General features: G+C 37.0%; 1 protein-coding gene across 1 annotated transcript in view; it reads right to left on the bottom strand.

Moving 5' to 3' along the window:
• The window catches only part of per2 (period circadian clock 2), a 30,646-nt gene extending 27,904 nt beyond the window's left edge, over positions 1–2,742 (bottom strand). Inside the window, exon 1 of the mRNA XM_084410368.1 lies at positions 2,578–2,742. The gene's annotated coding sequence lies outside the window, so the exon portion shown is untranslated. The remainder of the gene's footprint in view (positions 1–2,577) is intronic.
• Positions 2,743–14,617: the final 11,875 nt, after the last annotated feature.

Here is a 14,617-nt window from a genome sequence, read left to right as displayed (position 1 = left end):
GAAGGAGTGAGCCAGCTCTCAGATTTCATCAACAATATCTTAATTTGTGTTCCGAAGATGAACGAAAGTCTTATGGGGTTGGAACAACATGAGCGTGAGTAATTACTGACAAGATTTTTGGGTGAAATACCCCTTTAAAGAATCAATTACAGATGCTATCTACGCATTTATCCTTAATTTATTCTTAATAGTGGTGTCCAACCACTGTTTAGAGAAGATGATGATCAGTTTCTGATTACGTCAGTGCTGCATGTGCAACCATTATTCCAGCATCACCAAAATGAGATCTAACAATTACGTGTCTCTAGGTTCTCATTTGGATCAAGCTCTGCATTGCAACATTCACTGTCTTGGCCAAGAAAATAGATTAAATACGAGACAAAAAAAAAAACTACTTCTGGTAAATCAAAGCAGATGTTGAATGAAACCATCTACAAAACTGTAAATTCTCAAAATGTACTTTAAACCTGTACATTTTACATGGAGTAGATCATGACATATGCGAATTAAAATGCAAATGAGCTTATATCACACAAAAGATTTTGGGAAATGATTGCAAACAAATTATGATGAATACAATTTGAGGTCAGCTTTGAGAAAAAAGACCAGTTAAACAAAACCCAGGGATACAAAGGTGCTGAAAAACAGCATGAGAAAGATCTCAACTACCTGATTTTCTTTAATTTTGCTGCAAAATGTTATTATATTATTGCTCAGCTCTTTATTTAAAGTTGGATATTTAAGTATGTCCAACTTTATCCACCTACACTATACTCGAGTATAGTGTAGGACAGGTGGATAAAGTTGGACATACTAGGGTAATATATAGACAATTTAAACTACTTGCGCATAGGTAAATGTAAACTGCATTATTGCCCAGCTCAAATCTGCTAAATGCAAATAAAGGATGAAGATATTATAAAAATTAACATCATGATTTTCTATAAAGCTGCTTTGAAACAGAAAAGTGCTATAAAACAGTTTATGCAATGAAATAAACAGTTTGCAGAAACACAATGCACATGCAGAGTTTATGTGCTCATTACATTAGAGGCAGATTAAGGTATTTGGAGCACCTCTTGTATGAGTAGGTCAGTTTTAATAGCCTGCAAACAACCCACTGCCTACCTAGTTCAAGCTCAACCAGCATAGCATACACTGTGACATAAGTGGACAACTGCCAACTTCAGGCTATTTTTACTCCTTTAAAATCAATTTAAAGTCAATGCTGCCATCATATACTCATCCTCATGTTGTTCCAAACCAGTCACCATTCACTTTCATTGTATGGCAAAAAGATTCAAATTAAAGTGAATTGTGACTGAGACTATATAATTCTGGCTAACATTTCTTTGTGTTCTACAGAAAATATAAATATAGGTTTCCAGCATTAGTTAAAATGACCACATGCTGGTTTTTGAATTAATTAATGTAAACTAGAACTTATGCAATAGGTTCCTCATTGTCATAAGTCTGATGTGTGCATCAGTGGCGTGTGTTACAGCAAGGCATTATCTAACGTACATGACTCTACCCCTGACAATTATATATGCAGCCTGCAATGACATAATGTTCACATCCAGACCCATACAACAGTACGAAAAGGTTGAGATTCATTCATTTTGGGAGGGACATGTGTGGCAGGCTATTTTAGCAATTATTCTTTTATTACTAGTGTATATTTTTGTAATGATTACTTCTCTTTTTAAAGTACTAGTAAGTAATTTAATTTATGGTAACTTTTATTTTATTTCTTTTTTATATACATTTTACTTGAAACTATTAATTGGTAAAGGTATTTATCCACAAACTATTACTTATTCCTACTTACATAACTATTCATTAGGAAATATTAAATATTTCTTAGTTACTAGAATAAGTACTAGCATATATTGTAGTTATAACAAACTGAATAGACACTTAAACTTATAATTTATTAAACTCTAGTATCTATTCCAGTTGTTTCTAGGAAGATTTTTAGAGAAGTGACTACTAAAGGAGTCAGTATTAGAAGATTAAATACATAATGAATAGCGGGCAAGTTATTATTCACTATTGGATTTATTACAAAAATTTTAGTAGTAACAAAAATAGATACTAGTGAGTTAAGGAATAAATGGCTATAAATGGAATAAATGGTTAAAATGGCTTGCCATGACAAACGAGGCTGTTTCATAACCTAAGAGTTCGCTTTTTAGCAAATATTTTGCAGTTTCATAGTCTCAGTAACTAGGGTGAATAAAATAAAATAACAAAAGAAGTTATATGGCATTTCTTCAAGGTAAACAATGAGGACAAAACTAGTGATTTAAAGGGCTTTGGTCTGGAGCACTGACCGAACATGACCCAATCACTGACACAGTTATGCAACGCGTAAGTTTAATACATAACATACATATTTGACACATATATGACTGAACCGATGTATATCACATATGTTACAGTGTATATGTACAAACAACACTTTGTGTTTACGACATAAATTTGTTTAAGGGAATGGTTCACATTGCAGTCAATGGAAAATGTTATACAACTCCTCAACAGTCTAGTCTTCTAAACGACATGAATGTATCTTACCTGACAACTTAAACCGTCTTCTTTTTCGTACAGGTTGGGTGTCTCAAAGCAGGTCTCCGTCCTGTCCGGCTAAATTAAACATATTCCTGAAATTCCAATCAAGCCACAGCGTCAGTTTGACACACATTGCTGGAGACTGCTCTCTAGTCTCTCACACCGGTGCCCTGGATCTCTCGAGCTCGCAGCATGACCTGCATTCAAACTCCTCCCACCGTACACTCCTATTGGCCAAACGCCGCGAATTTGCATGCGAAAAATGCGGAAATGCCAGGAACGCGCTGTGATTGGCTCAGAGGGCCGCCAGTCTTTTTACATAAGTATGTCATACGCCTCACGTGGACAATCATGACCAGTGACGACGACGTGCGTTGCGTATGGACAAATCAGTAGTAAGAGAAAGCTAGTGAATGGGACACCGAAGAGGGAAAAGCCTGTGGTTGGTCCTAGGAAGCCGAGTACGCCGAACGTTATACAAACGGTTATACAAGTGTGTGTACAGTCAATGTGGTCTCGCCCTGTATGAGCGAAACACGGCATGTGATCCTGTTATTATATGGTGGATGCTCGAAATTATCCAGTAGGTTTTATAGGTATATCAAGGGACTGTTTTCCTGCAGTGAAGTTCATCTACGTTAGAGTAATGTACATATACACATTCACATATACATGTAATATATAACCCGACTGCACTCTGGTTTATTTCAATCACTTTTGCCATTTCATAACACATAGGCTACATAACCTCTCATACAGATGCTATTGCATAACATCTCATGTAAGCTATAATTTTTTTTGCCCTTAGTAGTCAAACTGCATATTACCTATGTTTGAGCTGCAATGTTGATATTTTACTGTCACATTGAGCATCCTCTGCAACAAATCTATTTTCCCAGGGAGGCTTTTTATTTGTAGGCTACCATGATATACAGTATAAGGCTATTTAGAAAGCACCCTGGATATGTGAGTTTATTAGAGCCCACAATAATAAACATTACGAATAGCGAAAAACACTCTCTCTTTCTCTGTTTGGACTCTCTCCATCCCAGGGCCGGATTGGGACTCATTTTCAGCCCTGGAGTTTCATGCCTTAGACCGGCCCACTTTAGTTCCCGACTGACTATTAAAATAATGTAATTAAACCCTCAGTATATAAGGCCAAATCTTTCAAGGGCTATCTGGCACTTCACGCAATTGCGACTTTATTTCACGCAATTCTGACTTTGTATCTCGCAATTCTGAGAAATTAAGTCAGAATTGCGAGATGTAAACTCGCAATTGTGAGATAAAAAGTCGCAATTATCATTTTTTTATTTTTATTTTGTGGCGGAAACAAGCTTCCATACCCCTACCCCTACCCCTCCAACCAAAAAAGAATCGAGACAACCCTACCCCTTCACGGGAACGCGCAAAAAGGAGGGGTAGGGGACAAGGGGTGAATTGGGATTGAGCCTAAGTCTGCAATAGTGCACTGTTCTGTACAGCCTTGTAATTCATCGTATTTTTCAAAAATATCATTTTCTATTCAGTGCAATATCAGTAGGCTACACAGGATTTTATAAATACAGAGGTCCCAAAAGTGATCTAGGGGGTTCGGGGGCATATTATTTTTCCACTGTCATTGGCAAAGAACATCTGACTGTGTTAAATAGGAATCCATTGTAATAAAGTTATTCTCATTATTATGCAATAGGCTATTGCTCTACCTGCTCTCCTCTCTCATCTCCATCTCCTTCTCTCGTTCTTCTTCTCTCAGTCTCTAAATCTCCCCCTCCTGAAGATGAGCTTGGATTGATACAGTCTTTGTAAAGTGATTATTTATGTCGGTCGTTTAAAATTTCTATCGTAAAACAGCCGTTTAGTTTAGCCACGCACCTTATCTCGTGAAGCGTCGCGTTGGGATTCGCGCGCGGCCGCGGCTCGCGCTTCTGTGAACTTAAATCCCGCTTGCTTTGATCGGTCATCTCAAACATTTTGCCATTGCCGACGAGCGAATATGCGAATCATTGCAGCAGGTAATATTAGGCAATTATTTCACAACGTTAATTATACACTCAGGAAAAATTACCGAGGTCCGAATCTCGGAGACCTCAATGGTCGGTACGGCCCTGACTCGTAGGCTATTTGGCCGCTTGAGTTTCTAGAGATATTTTATTATTCTGGCCTTTTCAGCGCCGCCTTTGCGCCTAGGCTATTATCCATGTTTTGTATCTCTTATTTTTTTGTTCGCACATCTCTATAACAAAGTGACTTTATTTTTATTTTTTGTGGGGCTGCGATAAAATTAGCCTGGGTGCCAGCCCGAACCCCGCCCACAATATTTTTTGGTCGGGAAGTTCGGTCTGGACTCGCTCCGTTGAGGAGCTATTATGCCCGAACAAAAATTGTTCGGACCAATCAAATTGTCAGGGCGGGCTTTATACGATGATGGACAGATGAGCAATGCAACGTAATCGTCCACGTCACCAAAGCGCTTGATTTGAATTAGTTTACAACAAAGACGACTGCTGCTGGAGAATTGAGATTTCACGAGTTCACATTTACAAATAAGTCAGATAGAATAAATGCGTTTATAAGATTTCACACAAATAAGTCGATAGAATAAATGCGTATATGACGTGCTGTCCGAGGAGAGGGCTGTGGGCTCGGTAGCCATGCTCCCCCGTATTCCTGGTTGTGAGAGAACAAGACAAGAGTGAGGATTCGGGGTGGTGGAGGGATGCTGAAAAACTGTCAAGGAGTGTTAGGTAAGTTTACAGAGTGAATATGCTTCCTCATGCTGATAGATAGGGTAACGTTAGACATGGTATTGTTTGATGACAAGTTTATATTGGATTGATTATTTGTACGTGCTCCTCCCGAACTTTGTTTATGAAACATCATGTGTAGATTCCGCCATCGCGTCTGTTATATCGACAGCGCATTCATTTTAAAAGAGGAACAGAGAGCCGCGACATTTTGTTGGTTGAAAATATGAATGAAGAACATGCGTCATTTACTCCGTTGCTCTGATTGGTTGTAGGTCTATCCAATTGAGTGCAGAGTTTTTTTTTTTCCTGGTTTGGTTGAGACACGCCCCATAATCAAATCTCTATGGAAAAGTATCAGACTCACATTCTGACTAGAATTGAGTATGACGACGTCAGGCTACGATAAAATAATAATAAAAAAAAATAGTGGGGCTGCGCTATGATTGGAGCCATAAGGAAAGCATTCAACCCAGTGCCATGACAACACCGGCCCTCCTGGCCAATAAAACAGACCGGCCCACCGGGAATTTTCCCGGTGCTCCCGATTAGCCAATCCGGGCCTGCTCCATCCCCATCTGTTAGAAGAGGAGTCATCTTGCCTTTTGCCAATAATTGTTATTCTCTTCCTGCATTCATTTATTTTTACTTCAAGGCAATGTTCTGGTCTGACCTGCTGAAACACTATTTCATGATCTTCATGAATCTTCAATGATTCAATGATCAATGATCAACACTAGAAGATCAACTATTTATGTGATGGGTAAACCCGTTTTATTCTATGGCGAATTATGCCGATTGTGATTGTTGTGATTATGCATTTCCAATCAGTTGTGTTTGCGTAGCTCATTATATCAGTTCCATCTTCCATTTAAGCAATATCATAAGCAATAGTGCTGTTGTACTGAATATGGCTGCATTTTGCAAAAAAATCTGCAAGGACAAGACCTCTTGAGGTGATCAAATTGAACACAAATTTATCAAAGAAGATGAATGGGATGTTTTCTGTGATATTTTTCTCACATGCACACAAATCTATTTAAAATAAATCTCAATAACACCAGATGGCCCAGATGGCTTCTATCTCTTCCAATATGGATCCACAAGATTGGACATCAAATCACACCATATAATTTCTAAAAACTCTCACAGATCCAGAAACACTATCTTTCTGTTTCTCACTCCTCTTTCTGAGAATATTAAGCAAAAACATAGTCACAATAAATCCATAGAAGCTTTCTGATATATGCACAATAAGCAGCAGGTGTTTTGTTATACAAGCAAAGACATATTAATTATTAATAGCTGATCACTGTGTTCCCATAATGAACTCCGAAAGTGCAAAATGCCATTGCATTTGATAAAGATAGCACAGATAATATTTACATTTGACAGACGTTTTTATCCAAACGACTTACATTTCAAGGTACACATTTACATTCTTATCAGTTCTTGCTCTCCCTGGGAATCAAACCCATGACGTTGGGGTTGCGAGCGCCAACGCTGCTTGAGCTACAGGAAAGTGATTGCATACTCCAGTGAAATTAAAATATTAGATTAAAACATTGAAAAATGAAATGTTATTCTCAGTGATGGAAATTGCCGAGATTCACTGCATGGGGGGGCCCTAAACATATTTTATATTTTTAAAACAGAGATTCAGAAAATCTATTACATTGATAAAATATGTAAATCCTCTACATTTTGAACTGAAACTCCGTCTCCCCGAATTCCAGCCCAGGTTATCCTGTAACTGAGGTCTGATAGTGAGTATACAAATGAATAGCATGACAGAGCAAACGGGAGGTCCTCATTCATGTGCTGAATGAGGATGCAAACAAAAATACACTCTAAACGTTCAATTGATCCAACAGGGACATGTGGGTGTAATGTTAACAGTGCTGGCGGAAGCACTTTATAACTGAAAAAGCCATGACTCAGTGAATTGAGTGAACCATCTTTATTAGTTCCACTTTTATCAGATACACGACAGATCAAGGCTGTTTGAGTGGTGTTTGAGTGTGTTTGTCATTGGTTCTTTTGGGTTTTGTGAAATGGTGTGAAAGTGACGCACATAAAAGACAACCGAGGGCCAAAACAACCCTATAACAAGACTCTTAAATGACGCATTGTTTGAGTGGTGTTTTCAGTAAAAAGTGCACTTATTGTTTTATTATGGGGTGACCATTTGTTTTTTTGGGGTTTTGTTTTGCAATGAATGACATTTATAGACAACGAAATGTAATATTTCTGCATGTAAAATCTAAGAGACCATCTTTTGGTTGAAATCAAAGTATCCTTCATTGAGAAGACGATCTCATAATGCATTATGACTTCCTTGGTGCATGGGAAAAAAATCCATCCAAGATGGTGAATGCAGCAAAAATATGAATTATAATTACAATTACAATTCATTTAATGTTTAAAAGCATAAAATAGGTTAATTGCATTAAAAGGCTTGATGCCCTATATTGAACTCACACTCATTAACCTTTAGCTATTTTTAACGTCATCTGTTTGGCCTAAGTTGATCAAAACTGCCATACCGAGCTCCATTCTCATGACATAAACTCTGTAACATGATCTCTTCTTGTCTCTATATCTCATAAAATAACACAATAAAAATGCTGAAACATTTTACTCAGATATTTAACATCAGAAATCAGGTGAAATGAGGCATGCTTTTTTTGTCTGTTTGCTGTAACTAATTGTGAATTGTTTTTAAACTAACTGTACATATTTCATGTACTAAAGAGTTTCCCATTTCTTTGGCCCTAAATGAAGAAGCTATGATTTCCTAAAGGTTCCAAACGGGTTCTGAAAGTCTAACTAGCCTTTCAGTGAACAGAAAGAACCACTTTTTCTTAGTGTGAAGAACATTTTTTATAATCTAAAGAACTTTTCCATTATAAAGAACATTTTGTGCAATGAAAGGTTTCATTGATGTTAAAAGTTCTTTATGGAACCATAGATGCCAATCAAGATCAAGAAGTGCAGGGAACTACACTGCGACCAAAATGGTCGCATATGCGACCTTTTGAAATGCCATTGCGACCAAAATTTTTAATGAGTCGCAAATGTATCACTGATTATTTTTGTACCTATGTTTTAGGCAATATGCTATGAATTACTATGAGCATTTATTAAAACAGAAATGTGTATTTTAAGAATACGTTTTATAACGTGCTCTGAGCATTCAACACATCAGTTGGCTTCAGCCCCGCGACCGTTACTTAGATTAAAACATACCATTGTATCCGCGCGACTCGCGAGCTCTCTCTCTCTCACACACAAATACGGACGCGCGCGCGCACACACAGAGAGAAGATAATTGTAAAATGAAAATTGACGGGCTATAGTTTAAATTTTGTTCTTGCTTGTTTTTTTTTCTGTCAAAATGTCGGAAAGCATATTGTATTATCCATCCGTGTTTTTAAAATTCGTTAAATGACGGACGTTTTACAACACAGCCCTCGTTATATGTCGGATTCGTCAAACTTAGCCTACTTGATATTATTTTTAGAATACGTGATTCGTTACGCTATTATTGGACTCCTGTCTATTCATTGTCAACTGTTTTCTATAAATATGTTTGTATTGGCTAACATTTATGCAGCTAATGCCTGTCCTGTTTAAAATGCGCAATGTTCAAATGCCAGCACGTCACAAGCTCTTTTCCCTGTGCTATTTAGTATCATATTTGGATATTGTAATAATAAATTAAGTAGCCTATCTTTATTGTACACCTGTTTTTTTTTTTTTTTTTTTTTTTTTTTTTACTGTTTTCTAGGGGTTTCTTAATTTTAGACAAGTTGACCAGCACACATTATATGCAATTCAATGCAATATAATGCATGTGTGTCCTATGTGTGACATATTTTGCACACAGGTAAAGGTGCCCAACATAAGTCATTTCTAAAGTAAAAAAAAATAAAAAAAATATAATAATGTTTCAATAATAATTGAAATATTATTATAAAAAAAATAATAATAATTTCCAAATGTTTTGGAAAATATCTCTTTATTTGATTATCAGTAAATTTGTTTTCTATACAGAGATATCGATATCGGCCATAACAGCAATATTAATATCGGTTATTATCGATATCGGCCACAATTTTCACATCGGTGCATCACTACTTAAGAGTTCAGGAGTCTGCCCATCTGTGCCAACCATAGCATGTTGAAATCCATTTGGCACTTTATTGTGTACTGTATTTTCTATTGCAGTAAATCTATCCCAACTAATGTTAAAGAAAACAAAAACAAGAAGGCATGTGGTTTAAAAGATGGCAAGTAAAAAAGCACATCTGTATGCAATACAGTTTCATTATTGTTCATTATTATCCAGAGCGGCTTACTATAAATAATTTGTGCGACCAAATCATGTTTTGCGCCAGTAACTGAAAAAGTTAGTAGCGCAAGTGCCACCAGTGGAAAAGGTTAGTGTAGTTCCCTGAAGTGTATTTAAAAGAACACATTATAGGATTCAGTTTCATTGAGGGAAATTAAATCACATCTCAGATTCTTAATTTATGTCCCTGCATTGTAAGACAACACTTTAAAAATCTATTAAACTTGTTTGATATATAGCATATTTAGCACTTTTAAAGAATCCTTTTGGGATCACATGACGTAGCCAGTCATGGGAGGAGCCAGGTCTCCTCAGGTTGCACCAAATGATTGATTAGCTGCATTTGTTCGGTATGTGTTTTTGTATGCAACAAACACACACCATATCATATGTTTATAGACACCATACGACTGATTCCCACGAAACTATGGCATGATTCCATGCCGCTATTTACAAATACAAGATTATGGATTTAGTACTAGATCCACTGTGTTTTAATGGACACACCATGGTAGCACATTCCTGAACCAAATCACGTTTAAACTTTATAAGCTCATTTTGAACTCCTCCGCAGTAAGCTCTTATTGTCTGGATTTTCCATTACATCTGTCTGGAATAAGGAAAGGGGAGTTGTCTTTTGGATCCTGTCCTAAGCATTACATCACCAAACATAACCCAGCAGCAGACATGACCGGGACGGAAAAGCATGCTGTCCTCCTCCCTCAAACTTCCTGGAGTGACCACCCCTTCCCTCACCTCACCTCACTTAACTTTTGCGCTTATAGTGGAGTTTGGCATGAGCTAAGCAGACAGCAGTGTCCGTATGTGCCATACACGAGCCAAAGGCAAATGTACTTTGTCATTATTTGTGGAGCAATGTCATAGACCTCAGTCACACAGCCTTTAATCTAATCTAAATGCTGTTACAAAATAAAGGACACATTTTTTTCTGCCAGCATTTTTGCCACAGTGCAACAGAAATAGCCTAATCCATAAAAAAAAAAAAAAAAAAAATTCTCCCCAAAAATAGGTTTTTAGCTAACATTTAACATAAAAACATGCTTCTGTAAAAGTGATCATCCTCTCCCATGAAGCATTGCGAATGACAATCAAATTATGAGTTGTTCTCCCTGCATGTGCAATTACTGCATATATTTGTATACTGTATCGGATTCTAAATAATTGTATGTAAAAGGATGTTTTATACTTTTAATCAACGGCTATTGGTGAAAAGTTTTATAATCTTTTCCACATGATCACATCATAGACAGACTGACTGATTGATTGATTGATTTATTGATTGATGGACGGATAGATAGATAGATAGATAAAGAGTAGCCTACTGTGAGTTCTATGGATTTAAATGATTAACAAGCAATTGGGTTCATACTATAAAACAATATGTCAGAGGATCAGAATATGACATAATATATTTAAACAGTGATTGTATATTATATTTTTACATTATGTCATTCACAATGGTAGAAGGATTTAAATACGCACAATTCTTTATTGAAGTTTTAAATAAATAAATAAATAGATAAAATATAACCCCTGAAGTCATTGCGAGCTCCTTTTAAAGGATTTAAATGTTCTGTTAAGCATTTTCAGGGTTGTAGCTTAACAATATGTCAAAGGATCAGATATGACATCAGACATAGAAGTGTTAATGAAGGACAACAGGCAGAGAGGCATGAACAAGAATTAACTGTAAATGCCCACCTCTCCATGACGTAAATCCTTAGATGCGTGGGTTTGTTCATGGCTTATCAGTAGGAGTGGAGATCTGTGGAGTGCTTCGGGAAGAGGACATGTAAAAACCAACACACAACAATGACAATCAAACAACAACCACAATGCACTGTTTTAGCATTAAGATGTTCCCATTATGTAATATCAGAAACTTGCATTTCCTTACAAGGTCCCAGGATTTTATTACCCCATCTGAGGTTGATGATTCAGCCCAAATTTCTAAGGCCTGTTCAGCAAATCTATTTGCTAGTGCTTCAAAATCAACCTACTGCTGCTTTTTTGCATAACCATTTTTTTTTTAAAAGAAGAAGAAGAAGAAGAAGAAAAGGTTTAATAGGATTCTGGTACTTGGTACTTGCGTTCTTGTTGTCATGACAACTAGATCTTTAAGTAGCTTAAGATGTTGTCAGCTTGTTTAAATGCATGCTACACTCTTGGAAAAAAAGTTCAAATGGGGTTCTATATGGAACCCTAAGGTTCTTGAGAAAACAAAAATGACGACTTTTAAGTACTAAAGTAGCTTATTAAAATAATGCACATGATTTTATGACAAAATAAACATTGTGCTAGAATATGGTTTTAGAATTTAGTAGAATATAAAGGCCCCGTTTTCATAGACATTGCTTAGATTAAGCCAGTATTATGCCTTAGTTCAATTAGAACATTTAAGTATCTTTTTAAAACATGCCTTAGAAAAAAAAAAAAAATGCTGTTGTGCATCTTGAGACAAAATAAATGCCACTGACATATTATAAGATATGTCAGTCAGTGCAAGTTACTTTCAGTTAAAACAGCTCAAACATGCATTTTAGTCTGGGACTAGGCTTAAGGGGAAAGTGGTTTCACGGGTGATTTGAGATCTAGAACTAAACATTTCAGATACATTTATCTCTGAGACAGTTAGAGGCTGTTTACACCTGGCCACTTCATGCGTTTTCTCAGATCGGATAGCTATCTGATTTATCAAAACGATTCCATTTACACCTGGTCACATAAATGTGTTTTTGCGAAACGGATTTAAATCCGATCTTCAGTTCCCGCGCTATATGCAGATTTAACGGAGTGCACGTCACCGAAAGCAACAGAAATGAGCTGTATTTTATTGATCATCAGCTAATTTCAAAATCAAAGACCGCAATAAGAGAGAGTGGCAACAGCCCTGGTAAGATAATTTCGTTTCTTTACTTTTAATGATGATGATTGTGTGTGTTAAGCGTCTGCGACTTACTTTCATTTTAATTTGCGATAGTTTGCACGTTGGCTTAATGAACAGATGCTCAGCTTCTCATCTGCGGTGACGCGCGTGTTCCAGTAGCGTCGTCATATCTGGCTATAACATTACATATAGCCTATAACACTCTCTCACACGTTTATTTTTGTGCATTTTTGGGAGGAGTACAATTTGCATATGTGGTTTCAACAACCAGATGCATTTACACTTGTCCAGTTTCGTCTGGAATGCGACCCAGACCACCTCCTGAAGTGGTTTGAGCGATCGGATTTAAATCCGTCTCAAATGCGTTTCGGAGGGCATTTACACCTGGTCTTTTCACGATCGGATAGCTATCCGATCTGAGAAAACGCATGAAGTGGCCAGGTGTAAACAGCCCCGCCGATATCTGACCGCTACAGGTGCTGTAAATATTATGAAAAATGTCAAATGTTAAAGTGGCCATGCAGTATTCAGAAACCCTTGTTATTAGCGACACTAGTGGCCATTAAGTGAACTGCAGCCAGCAATTTATTGCTCGTGCTCGCACTGGCAAACAAGAAACTGAAGGTGATTCAAGATCCCGATTACTCACGGCGAAGTTCTTATTCGTTCTTTGCTTCGGAGTAAAAATTAGTTGGGAAATACCTTTTCATAAATACCTTTATAATTGAACGCAGCAGTTAAGAAAGCATAGCAGTGTGGATATCCATATGCATGAGCTCTGCAATTCACCAGCATCATGTGTTGACGGATGAGGTAATTAAAATTAAAATGTTTTGATAGTTTGATTCTAAAGTATATTTGAGGCTATAGACTATAGGGGTCTGTTCATGGAGATCAACCTTACCTGCAAGCTGTATCCCAATTCAGGGGCTGCATCCTTTGCAACCAGACTGTAATTAAGTTGTGTTTTATCAGAGTTCGAGCTAAACCTTGCAGGAAGGTAGATCTCTAGGAACACTATGGGTTATTATAGATCTTGCTAAATTTGAATTAATCCCTTTTATTTGTATGACACATTGACATTACAGTAGCCTACAGAATGGCTCTTTCGGCATTATCCTGAACACTGTATAGGCCTATGTGCAACATTAATTGTGTTTTCTGTTTTAGATCTCTATTTTAGATGTTATTGTGAACAGTTCATCCATGTGTATGTGTTGTTTATATCTCGAAATTGTTATAATAATTGGATCTTCCATTGAAAACAATAGATTTGTCACTGTTGAAGTATGCAGGACTTCTCCAATCATTTTGTCTGGTTAAACTCGGCCTTGTTCATATGTTCATATGCCTCCCTTTTCCAGTGCAATGCTTAAATATCATTTTTTTCTTTTTCATTATTCTGTCAAACTTGCATGTACATTGCAATACGGAGGGGAAGATCTGACACTACTTCCGGTTCTAGCAACTTTAAAACACAGAGGCTGAGCCAATCTGAGTGTAAAAACAGTCATGGTCCAGAAAAAATGCAGTTCTTTCCTGTAATGATTGATGTCAGTAGGATGCATCATGGATCTGAGCTGATGCAAAAGGAGAGTTCCCCTTCTTAAAATTCATGCTCATATCAAGTCATTAGTCTAAACACAGAGAGTTGTTTCTGCCTCCCACTCCTAATGAACTGGCGGAAATGCATCACAATTCACCCACTTTAAAAATGCATATCTTCTCACCTCCCCTGCACACAGACACACACGATCACGCGCCACCACACTCCTACTAACATACACCCACAGCTCTGGCATCCTTCATTTGCCCACTGAATCATTACACGTGATGTAGTTTTCATGTCAGTCAATAAAGTCAAATCATCCAACAAAAGTCTCAACCTGTGTATCAACCATACATATATATGAAGAGTTCAGATCCAAAAGCCTCTAAGTGCCATCTGAAATTTTCTTCTAGAGTGATCATTTTTATCAAGCTCGTATATTTAAGTTCAGTAATTTCACTTAAATGACAATTCATAGGTAATTT

The sequence above is a fragment of the Rutilus rutilus genome, assembly GCF_951802725.1.
Source record: "Rutilus rutilus genome assembly, chromosome: 6".
Lineage (NCBI taxonomy): Eukaryota > Metazoa > Chordata > Actinopteri > Cypriniformes > Leuciscidae > Rutilus > Rutilus rutilus.
This window is presented reverse-complemented; position numbering and strand designations above follow the sequence as displayed.